A 10,764-nucleotide genomic window follows, 5' to 3' on the forward strand; every position below is an offset into this window, starting at 1 on the left:
ACGGTGTGAGAACTTAATAGGCCAGACAATGAAAAACCCTCCAAAAAAGTTATTGCAATTTGTACTCAGCCAACAAACATAAGATTCAGCTATTTAACTCTGTTTCTCTCTCCAGCAATATTGCTAGACCTGAGATTGTCCAGCATCTGTGATAACAAGGTGTAGAGCTAGATGATCACAGCAGGCCAAGTAGCATCAGAGGAGCAGGAAGGCTGATGTTTCGGGCCCCAAGCTTGGCTTGCGGTGTTCATCCAGCTCTACACTTTATCTCTTTCTCTAGCATCTCTTTTTCTTAATTTAAGGTTCCTAGCATCCACAGCATTTCACTTTTAAGCAAAGTCACGCTGTGCCTGAAAAACATGCATTCTTTACAAGTCTTGGCAACTCAATCATGATTGGGTTACAATAGAGCAGTCCAAAAGAATTCGTCCAAACTCAGCCATGATCATGGAACCTTCTTATGAGAGTTATGAAGCAGCGCTTTATAAACAGATGTCGAAAATTTACTGGTTGGAAACACCTGACTTAATTTTTATTAAGAGTAAAAGACAGTGCCTTGAGATCAGTCAAAATAGCTGTACATTTTCATCACTGTATCTTCTACATGCCAACTCCATTGACATGGAAACAATCTGTCTGAAAATCTTCTCTGAAAAGCAAGAAAAGTCCAACCCAGCCAGTTCCCACCTCATCCCTCTACTCTTGAACATCAATAAAATGATGGAAAGGACAGAACTATCTAATAGCACTTGCAAAGAATTAACCTGTTCGCTGGCACTCAGTTTGGGTTTTGCCAGGGAACACCAAGATCCTGACCTCATTGTAGCCTTGGTCCAAATATAGACCAAACAGCTTAACTCCATAAGTGCAGTGGAAATGACTGTGTTTGAAATCAAGACCACATTTGGTGCAGTATTTCATCAAGGAGCTTTAGCAAAACTAGAGTCAATCAGAAGAAGGGTCTAGGCCCAAAACAGCTGTCTTCCTGTTCCTCTGATGCTGCTTGGCCTGCTGTGTTCATCCAGCTCCACACCTTGTTATCTCAGATTCTCCTTGATTCTAGATATGACTCCAACAGGAGAAAAGTTTTCCCCAAATTCCCATTGACTCTAGTTTTGCTAAAGCTCCTTGATGAAATACTACACCAAATGTGGTCTTGATTTCAAACACAGTTTGAAGGGTCTAGGCCTGAAACATCAGCCTTCCTGCTCCTCTGATGCTGCTTGGTCTGCTGTGTTCATCCAGCTCAACACCTTGTTATCTCAGATTCTCCAGCGTCTGCAGTTCCTATTATCAAGGAGAATGTTCATGGTTTTTGAAGTTCAACCATTTCAATTCCAGGACACCTGTGCAGGAGATCCTCAGAGTAGTGTCCTAAGGCCAACCATCATCAACTGCTTCATCAACGACTTTCCTTTCATCATACCATTAGAAGCAGGAATGTACGCTAATGATTTTATAAAGTTTAGCACCAATCACGACTGCCCAGTGATTGAAACAAACTACATCCACACCCAACAAGGCCTGAACACCAAGCTAAAAACACCACACAATTAACAGACAATGACCATTTCAGATAAGAGTATCTAGCCCTTGACATCAATGGCACTGACGTTGCAAGATCCACACATTCTATTTATTGGGGGTTACTATTGACCATAAACCAGAGCAGAGCAGGCATAATAAATACTATGGCTGCAAGATTACATTAGAAGCTAGGAAGCTTGCATTACGTGACTCATCTCTTGCTTCCCCAGCACCTGCCCAACATCCACAAAATGTTGAGTGTGGTGGATGCACTTGCCTGGATGAGTTTAGTTCTAATAATATTCAAGAGGCTCTCCATCCTCCAGGACAAAGCAGTTCATTTGACTGGTAACCCATCCATCACCTTCAACATTCACTCCCTTCACCATTGACATACATGGCAGCAGTATCAACCATCCACAAGCTGCACTACAGCAACTCACCCAGGTTCCTTCAACAACACCTTCCAAACCTCTGACCTCTACCATCTAGAAGGCCAAGGGCAGTCAATGCATTGATACACCACCACCTTCAAACGCCCCTTGACTCCACACACCATTCTGGCTTGTAACCACATTGCTGTTCCAATGCTGTCAGTGTGTCAAAATCCTGAACTCCTTTCCGGGGTTGGGCGGCTGGAGTGGGGGGGGGGTGGTGGTGGGATTCCAACATTCCAAGGACCGCAGCAGTACAAGAAGGCAACTCATTACCACTTTCCTAATTGTAACAAGGGATATGCAGCAAATGACGGCCGAGCCAGTGATGTCCACATCCAATGAACAAACAATAAAGAGGAGATAAGAACTCTTGCCCTGCAGCAGTGTGAATGGGAGACATCTCGTTAGCAAATTATCAAGTTATCAGCAAAAAATCAATGGGGTGGAGACAAACTATTGAACAGTTGACCATTAACCACTTGGATAATGAGATTATGGCTATGAAAGGCAAGTGCACAGCTGTAATCTCATGTAAACTGAGCAATAAGAATACACCAGCCATAATCATAGTTGGGTCAGTGGTCAATTGGAGAAAGGAAGTCATGTAACAAACCAACCAACTAAACAGTTTTGTACTTCCTCTGCAGAACAGGACAATCAACTAAAACCCTAAAAGCAAGACACTGTGAGGGTTCTGCCTTTTCTCCAGAGAACTTTCAAACTTTGAGATAACAAGGTGTAGAGCTGGATGAACATAGCAGGCCAAGCAGCATCTTTCTGCAGTTGCAAGGAAAAGTGCCAGGTGTGGTGGGGCTAGTAGGGAGTGTGGAGCGGACAAGGGAGTCATGGAGAGAACTGACCCTCCAGAAGGCAGATAAGGGTGTGGAGGGAAAAATGTCTTTGGTGGTGGGGTCAGATTGCAGGTGGCGGAAGTGTCAGAGGATGATGCATTGGATCCAGAGGTTGGTGGGGTGGTACATGAGGGATTCTGTTTATGTTGTTATTGTGGGGAGGGGGTGTGAAGGATGAGTTCCAGAAAACACGAGAGATGCAGTCGAGGGCGTTTTCGACCACTGTGGAGGGGAAGTTATGGCCCTTGAGAAAATGAAGACATCTGCAATGCCCGGGAGTGGAGTGCTTCAACTCGGGAGCAGATGCGGTGGAGGCGAAGGAATTGGGAATAGGGCATGGCATTTTCAAACAATTTCAAACTTTGAACTCTTGTAGCTGATTTTGACTATCCAGGTGCCGCAGTTCGATCTTAAGGGAACTCAGTTTAGCAGTCAATGTGATCATAAGAACAGATAAATCATCTGTTTGTATCTTTAAATTGTTTTGACAGTCAAAGTCCAAACCTATTCTGCCCAGTTTGTAATTATTTTGCACGAGTATGAACTTTGAATATATGCACTTGCATGAGAAACTTGGAGAGATTTTTAAGTTACACAATAAGGCTCAGTTAAGTACAATTAAAAAAAAACTACCTTTTTAAAGCCTCAAGAAATCTGTCTGATCATGTCCTTTATGATCACAGTGCATGAACTAATTACACATGAAATAAACTGGCAAGTTATTCTTTACTAAAAGGTCCAGTGTAGAATGAGAAAAGTGGGAACACCTTCACACCTGACTGTAAACTATAACATTGGATCAGAGAAGGTGGAAACAATTGGACTATTTGGAAAACAATGTGAGTACTTCTGTAATTTCTTTCCTCAAATGTTCAATTTTGATTAACTCACTATGCTTTCCTATTTACTACTATCACACAATGGGATGGTGGGAGAACTGTGACGAAGAATGCAATTCACAATTTTTTTGTTGTAACAATGCAACTAAGAGAAATTTGGCGACAGAATGACAACTGGAAAATAACCAAACCAGCAAGCTACTACACAGAGTCAAGCAATAAGGAGGCTTAAAAATAAATACATGCACAGGATAGAACACAAAAATTATTAAAGCAGGCTCAACTTTTTTTTTGCCCATTATCACACAAAACAATTTAACAGATGAGACACAGCAGAAAGCATCAAATGAAGAGAGCGCTAGCCTTGAGAAATCCCAGATGAATAATATTCGAAGAGCAGTGGTCTTAACTGTAAGGACAAGCAGGAAATACTTCAAAAACTAGGATCAAAGTGATTAAAGATGAAAACAGGAACCTTGCTCAAAGATACAAACATGTGTTCAGTTTAGAATGAACTTCCAAAGTAGGCTGGATCCATGGGGGTGGGGGGGTGGGGTGTTGTTTCAACTATAGCAGGGAAGCTCCTAAAACTTGTCTTGACCACATTTTTCACAAGACAGCAGTATAAAGAAAAACATGAGATAAACACGTCATCAACAGCAACCCAATATTCCAAATTTAGATTTAGTGATAATTCAAGCCAACCAGAAAAACCATAACAAGATAAAATGAGAAGAAAGCAAGGATTCTTGTTCAATAAAACTCAAATAGAGACAAGTCTTCAAAGGAAAAGAACAACTTAAAATGCATTTCATTTAATGCAAATACAACAGATGTACAAAATTCATTGCAAATATGTTATAATAATAACAAAGTAGAATATATAAACAATAGAAGAAAGGACTGGTATTTATCCAACAGCTGACCATCCATATCCCCACTGAAGATAAAGTCTTCATTGATTCAGCAGACAATAGGGCTGCTCTCTCATTAGAGAGAGGTGGCTGGTGAGGGTCAACACACCTCAGGTGAGGGGAGAGTTTGTGGATAAGAGTCCTTCTTGGTAAAGTGTGGGATTTGAATCCACATTATTGGCATCACACTGCAGCCACCCAGCTAACTGAGCTAATAGAGTCATTCAGCAGGGAAACAGATCCTTCAGCCCAGCCAGTCCACGCTGAACATAATCCCAAACTAACTCATCTCAACTGCCTGATCCCTCCAAACCTTTCCTATTCATGTACTTATTAAATTATGCCAACATCCACCACTTCCTCAGGAAGTCTATGCCACATGTGAACCACCCTCTATGTAAAAGATTTGCCCCAATGTCTTTTTTAAATCGCTCTCTCATCGTAAAGATGTGCCCCGTGCCCTGAAATCCCCCATCCTAGGAGGAAAACAATGACCATTAACTACAAATATACCCCTCATTATTTTATAATCTTCTATAAACCTTCTACATTCCAGTGAAGGAAGTCCCAACTTATCCAGCCTTTCTTTATAACTCAAACCTTCCACATCCGGCAACATCCTGGTAAATCTCTTCTGAACCGTCTCCAGCTTAATAATATCCTTCTTATAACTAGGCAACCAGAACTGGACACAGTATTTCAATCTTTGAAAGATATGACTTCTTAATTCACTGTGTACTTTATCATTTGCAAAGCTGTACGAAGAAGTTAATTGATCTCACGTTAACAAAATAGAATTCACTCAAGGGAAAGTATAAACTTATTAAAATAAATGTATTAATCAAAAGGAAAATATATCCCAAATTCTACATTCATGGGCAACAAGAATTGTGTCCCAATGTTCCTTTAGTGAACTTAAAGCTCCAATAAGATTGTGACAACACAATTTACTTAACTCTTCAAATTGCAGTCTCTTCCAAATTCCAACCTGCCCTTTTCCAGTGTGGGTGTAATAGAAGTTCCTTCTTTTTTTAAAAATTGTTAATCTTTGTGACATATTCACACTTGTAAAAGAGATAGGGTCCCAGCTTCAAAAAAACTGTCGAGAGAGAGACCCTTTCATTCCATGCTGCAGGCATTCTTGATGTTACTCCCTTCTACAATTAGGGTTGGTTAGCTCAGTTGACTGGACAGTTGGTTTGTGATGCAGAGTCACATCAGCTCGGGGGGAGGAGGGCGGTGGATTTGTGGCGGGGGGGGGGGGGGGGGATGAGTCAAAGCCAGACAGGCTGAAGTTAACATGAAGGCCCTGCCTTCTCAACCTCACCCCTCTCCTGCAGCATTGTGACCCCAAGGTTAAACTGATGACAAGTTGTCTCTCCTCTGATGATGATAGAGCAGCCCATGATCCTACACAAGATAGTGAATTGCACTTCTGAATCAATATTTAAACTTTAAATGGTGTACTGACCTCTACTTCACCAAAGCCAGGTGCCAACTTTCCGATACCTCCTTCTACCACCCCTCGATTCTGACCCCACCCCTGACCACCAAACCACCACCTCCCAGACCATTAGTAACCTCATCAACTATGCAGACTTCCCACCCACACCCTCTAACCTCATCATTCCCCATCCCTTCACCACCTGTTTCTATCTCCTTTCCAAAATCCACAAATCTGACTGCCCCAATCAACAAATTGTCACTGCCTGCTTCTGCCCCACTGAACTCATCTCTGCTGATCTTGACTCTGTCTTTTCCCCCCATTCCAGGAATTCTCTACCTACATTTGGGACACTATCTAAATCCTTCACCTCCTCCAAGACTTTCAATTCCCTGGGCCCCAACACCTCACTTTCACCATGGACGTCCAATCCCTGTACACCTGTATCCCCCACACAGATGGCCTAAAAGGCCTTCACTTCTTCCTCTCCTGCAGGCCCAACCAGTCTCCCTCCACCAATACCCTCATCCACCTAATGGAACATGTCCTTACCCTCAACAACTTTCCTTTAATTTCTCCCACTTCCGACAAACTAAAGGCGTTGCTATGGGCAACCATATGTGTCCAACCTATGCCTGCCTCTTCATAGGATACGTGGAACAGCCCCTCTTCTGCTGTTAAACTGGCACCAATCCTCACCTCTTCCTCCGCAACATTGATGACTGTATCAGTGCTGTCTCACGCTCCCAAGAGCTTGAACAGTTCATCAACTTTACTAATACCTTTCACCCCAACCTCAAGTTCACCTGGACCATCTACAATACCTCCCTCTCTGTCTCCAACTCTAGTCACCGCCTCAGCACTGACATCTATTTCAAACCCGCTGACCCTCACAGCTACTAGGACTATACCTTCTCTCACCCACCCCTCCTACAAGAATGGGATCCCTTACTCCCAAATTCCTCCACCTCCACCACATCTGCTCCCAAGATAGAGCGTTCCACTCCTGGATATCCCAGATGTCTCCTCCTACTTCAAGGACCGCAACATTCCCCCTCCAGTGACCCATGATGCCCTCAACCACATCGCTTGCATTTCCCACACTTATGTCGTCAAACCCCTCACCCCAACAAAAATAAGGACAGAGACCCTTTGGCCTCAAACATCAGCCCACCAACCTCCGCATCCAACGCATCATCCTCTGCTACTTCCACCACTTACAATCCAACCCCACCACCTGATATTCCCCTCTCCAGCCTGACCTGCCTTTTGTAGGGATCGCTCGCTCCGCGACTCCCTCATCCCTAATCCCCACTAACCCCATCACACCCGACACCTTTCCCTGCAACCGCAGGAAGTGCTGCACCTGCCCCCACACCACCTCCCTCATCTCCATCCCAGATCCCGGTAATCGTTCCCTATCCAATAGGGACTCACCTGTATATCCTCCAACCAGGTGTACTGTATCCATTGCTCCCGATGTGGCCTCCTCTACATCAGGGATACCAAATGCACACTCAGCAACTGATCTACAGAGGATTTGAACTCTATACATTATAATCAACAACACCTTCCAGTTGCCAACCATTTTAACTCGTCCTCCCACTCCCTGGCTGACATGTCCATCCTGGGCCTCGTCCAATGCCACAATGACGCCACACGCAAACTGGAGGAGCAACACCTCATATTCCACCTTGGGAGCTTACAGCCCAATGAATTCGCCCGTTTCAAAATCTCCTCATCCCAAGTTCAACCTTCCCTCTCATCCACAAATCCTTGACTTGACACAATCTGTCTATCTACTTTCCCACCTATCGGCCCCACCTTTCACACTGACCAATCCTCAATATCATCTACCTGCATCCACCTATCACCATCCCACCTGCCTTTCTCCAGCCCCACCTTCCCCATTTATTTCCCAGCTCCTTTCCCCCTCCGCAGGCCTGAAGAAGGGTGTAAACCCAAAACGTCGACTTTCCTGCTCCTCTGATGCTGCCTGACCTGCTGCATTCCTCCAGCTCCATGCTGTGTTTTCACTCTGAACATAATCATAGCTTCTCACAAAGGAGACTTGCAGTTACGTGGTAGTTAACTATTATCACACATAGGACAATTCATGCTAACAGTGAAAGGTTTAATCTCTCATTGTCAAAGCTATCAAGATGCTATTGATGACTGTATCAGCACTCTCTTGTATAATGGGCGTGCTAGATTTTCTTTGTCTCAAGCTGTTTATGCAGACACATTTGCTATTTCTTATTATCCTTTGATTCTTTTTTCAGAAGATCCAAACAATGACAAGGGTGAAATTCTACAGTGGAAGTGCCCTGACTTGTTGAAAGTTAATCCACATCAGAGGTTTTTTTTAAGAAACTTGGTCTCTCTGGTAAATCAAGCGACCACTATGGTCATTTTAAAACAGTGTTCTAGGTCATTTCAAGGTGTTTCCTTCCAAAAGAATATTAGATCAGTCGAAGGAATTAAAGATTAAAAGCCCATATATTACAACTGGATGTCAGCACTAGAAAATACATTTCTCAGTTCTCCTAAAATTAATCTTTGCAAAGCCTCTAGCAATCAATAAAGCAACAAGACAACTGAATTATATCATCAAAATGCTACATTAAATGGCAGAGGACATGACTGCACCCTACATAATGCACCCATTCCAGAGACATTAAAGCTCTAAAAGCAGCCCAGATCTCAATGTGGAATGATACTCTAGTGCCAGCTGGAGCAATGCAATTTTGTCAGAAAAGTCCTGTCTTTCAGATGAAATATTCAGCGCTGGTCACCCTGTTTGCCCATTCAGGTGAAAGGTAAACGATTGAATGGTAAACTTCAAAGCAGCTCTGTCCCAGGGCTATGTGCAGTTTGGGTATTGAGATTTCGCAGCTTCCTTTCTGGCATCTACAAACAGCTCAGCTGGCACTCTGCTGCGTCCTGCATTGATCGGCTCTCGACAATAGCAACAGGGCGGCCAACAGACACGAAGAGAGAACAGAAATAACTAAGTCCTCATTGTGCATGAAAAGACAAATTGAAAACATTTCTTGCTGCTGAATAAATTTCTCAACCTTTCCTTTTTCAGTTGTTTGTTGAGGGGTATTCCTTAAACTGAAAATATCCCGATGACTCCTCATGGCATCAGTAAATATAAAGCTTTCAGTTCCTGGTATAAATTGGAACAAGTTGTAAAAATGATGCTCACAATCTGCCCCCGGGCAAAGTGAAAACATGTTTTTGCCAGTACACTAAAGAATAGCATCTCATGCTGGAAATCTGAAATAAAAGCAGAAAATGTTGGAATAAGCTTAGTGGGTTAGACATATGCTAATTTAATTTTTGCACAATTTCTATTTTTATTCTGTCAGTACACATTAGACCTCATATTTAAGCCTTGGACCTTTTTCAAATTTCTTGGGAGCTGGAGAGCCTTTGCCTGTGGCAACATTTCAGACACAATCAACCTTCCACCCCACCTCTTCCTCCGGTACATTGATGACTGTATCGGCGCCGCCTCTTGCTCCCCAGAGGAGCTCGAACAGTTCATCCACTTCACCAACACCTTCCACCCCAACCTTCAGTTCACCTGGGCCATCTCCAGCACATCCCTCACCTTCCTGGACCTCTCAGTCTCCATCTCAGGCAACCAGCTTGTAACTGATGTCCATTTCAAGCCCACCGACTCCCACAGCTACCTAGAATACACCTCCTCCCACCCACCCTCCTGCAAAAATTCCATCCCCTATTCCCAATTCCTCTGCCTCCGCCGCATCTGCTCCCACGACAAGACATTCCACTCCCGCACATCCCAGATGTCCAAGTTCTTTAAGGACCGCAACTTTCCCCCCCACGGTGATCGAGAACGCCCTTGACCGCGTCTCCCGCATTTCCCGCGACACATCCCTCACACCCCGCCCCCGCCACAACGGCCCCAAGAGGATCCCCCTCGTTCTCACACACCACCCTCCCAACCTCCGGATACAACGCATTATCCTCCGACACTTCCGCCATTTACAATCCGACCCCACCACCCAAGACATTTTTCCATCCCCTCCCCTGTCTGCTTTCCGGAGAGACCACTCTCTCCGTGACTCCCTTGTTCGCTCCACACTGCCCTCCAACCCCACCACACCCGGCACCTTCCCCTGCAACCGCAGGAAATGCTACACTTGTCCCCACACCTCCTCCCTCACCCCCATCCCAGGCCCCAAGATGACATTCCACATCAAGCAGAGGTTCACCTGCACATCTGCCAATGTGGTATACTGCATCCACTGTACCCGGTGCGGCTTCCTCTACATTGGGGAAACCAAGCGGAGGCTTGGGGACCGCTTTGCAGAACACCTCCGCTCAGTTCGCAAAAAACAACTGCACCTCCCAGTCGCAAACCATTTCCACTCCCCCTCCCCCTCCCATTCTCTTGATGACATGTCCATCATGGGCCTCCTGCACTGCCACAATGATGCCACCCAAAGGTTGCAGGAACAGCAACTCATATTCCGCCTGGGAACCCTGCAGCCATATGGTATCAATGTGGACTTAACCAGTTTCAAAATCTCCCCTTCCCCTACTGCATCCCTCAACCAGCCCAGTTCGTCCCCTCCCCCCACTGCACCACACAACCAGCCCAGCTCTTCCCCCCCACCCACTGCATCCCAAAACCAGTCCAACCTGTCTCTGCCTCCCTAACCGGTTCTTCCTCTCACCCATCCCTTCCTCCCACCCCAAGCCGCACCCCCCGCTACC

The 10,764-nt window shown here is 44.8% G+C and overlaps 1 long non-coding RNA gene across 3 annotated transcripts in view; it reads left to right on the forward strand.

The window, feature by feature from the left end:
* Nucleotides 1-9,271, forward strand: part of LOC125463913 (uncharacterized) — a 54,474-nt gene extending 45,203 nt beyond the window's left edge. For all 3 annotated transcript variants that reach the window (XR_007249936.2, XR_007249935.2, XR_007249937.2), the window contains exons 3-4: nt 3,552-3,654; nt 8,295-9,271. This is a non-coding gene — a long non-coding RNA (uncharacterized LOC125463913). The remainder of the gene's footprint in view (nt 1-3,551; nt 3,655-8,294) is intronic.
* The last annotated feature ends 1,493 nt before the right edge of the window (nt 9,272-10,764 follow it).

Source organism: Stegostoma tigrinum, chromosome 26, assembly GCF_030684315.1.
Source record: "Stegostoma tigrinum isolate sSteTig4 chromosome 26, sSteTig4.hap1, whole genome shotgun sequence".
Lineage (NCBI taxonomy): Eukaryota > Metazoa > Chordata > Chondrichthyes > Orectolobiformes > Stegostomatidae > Stegostoma > Stegostoma tigrinum.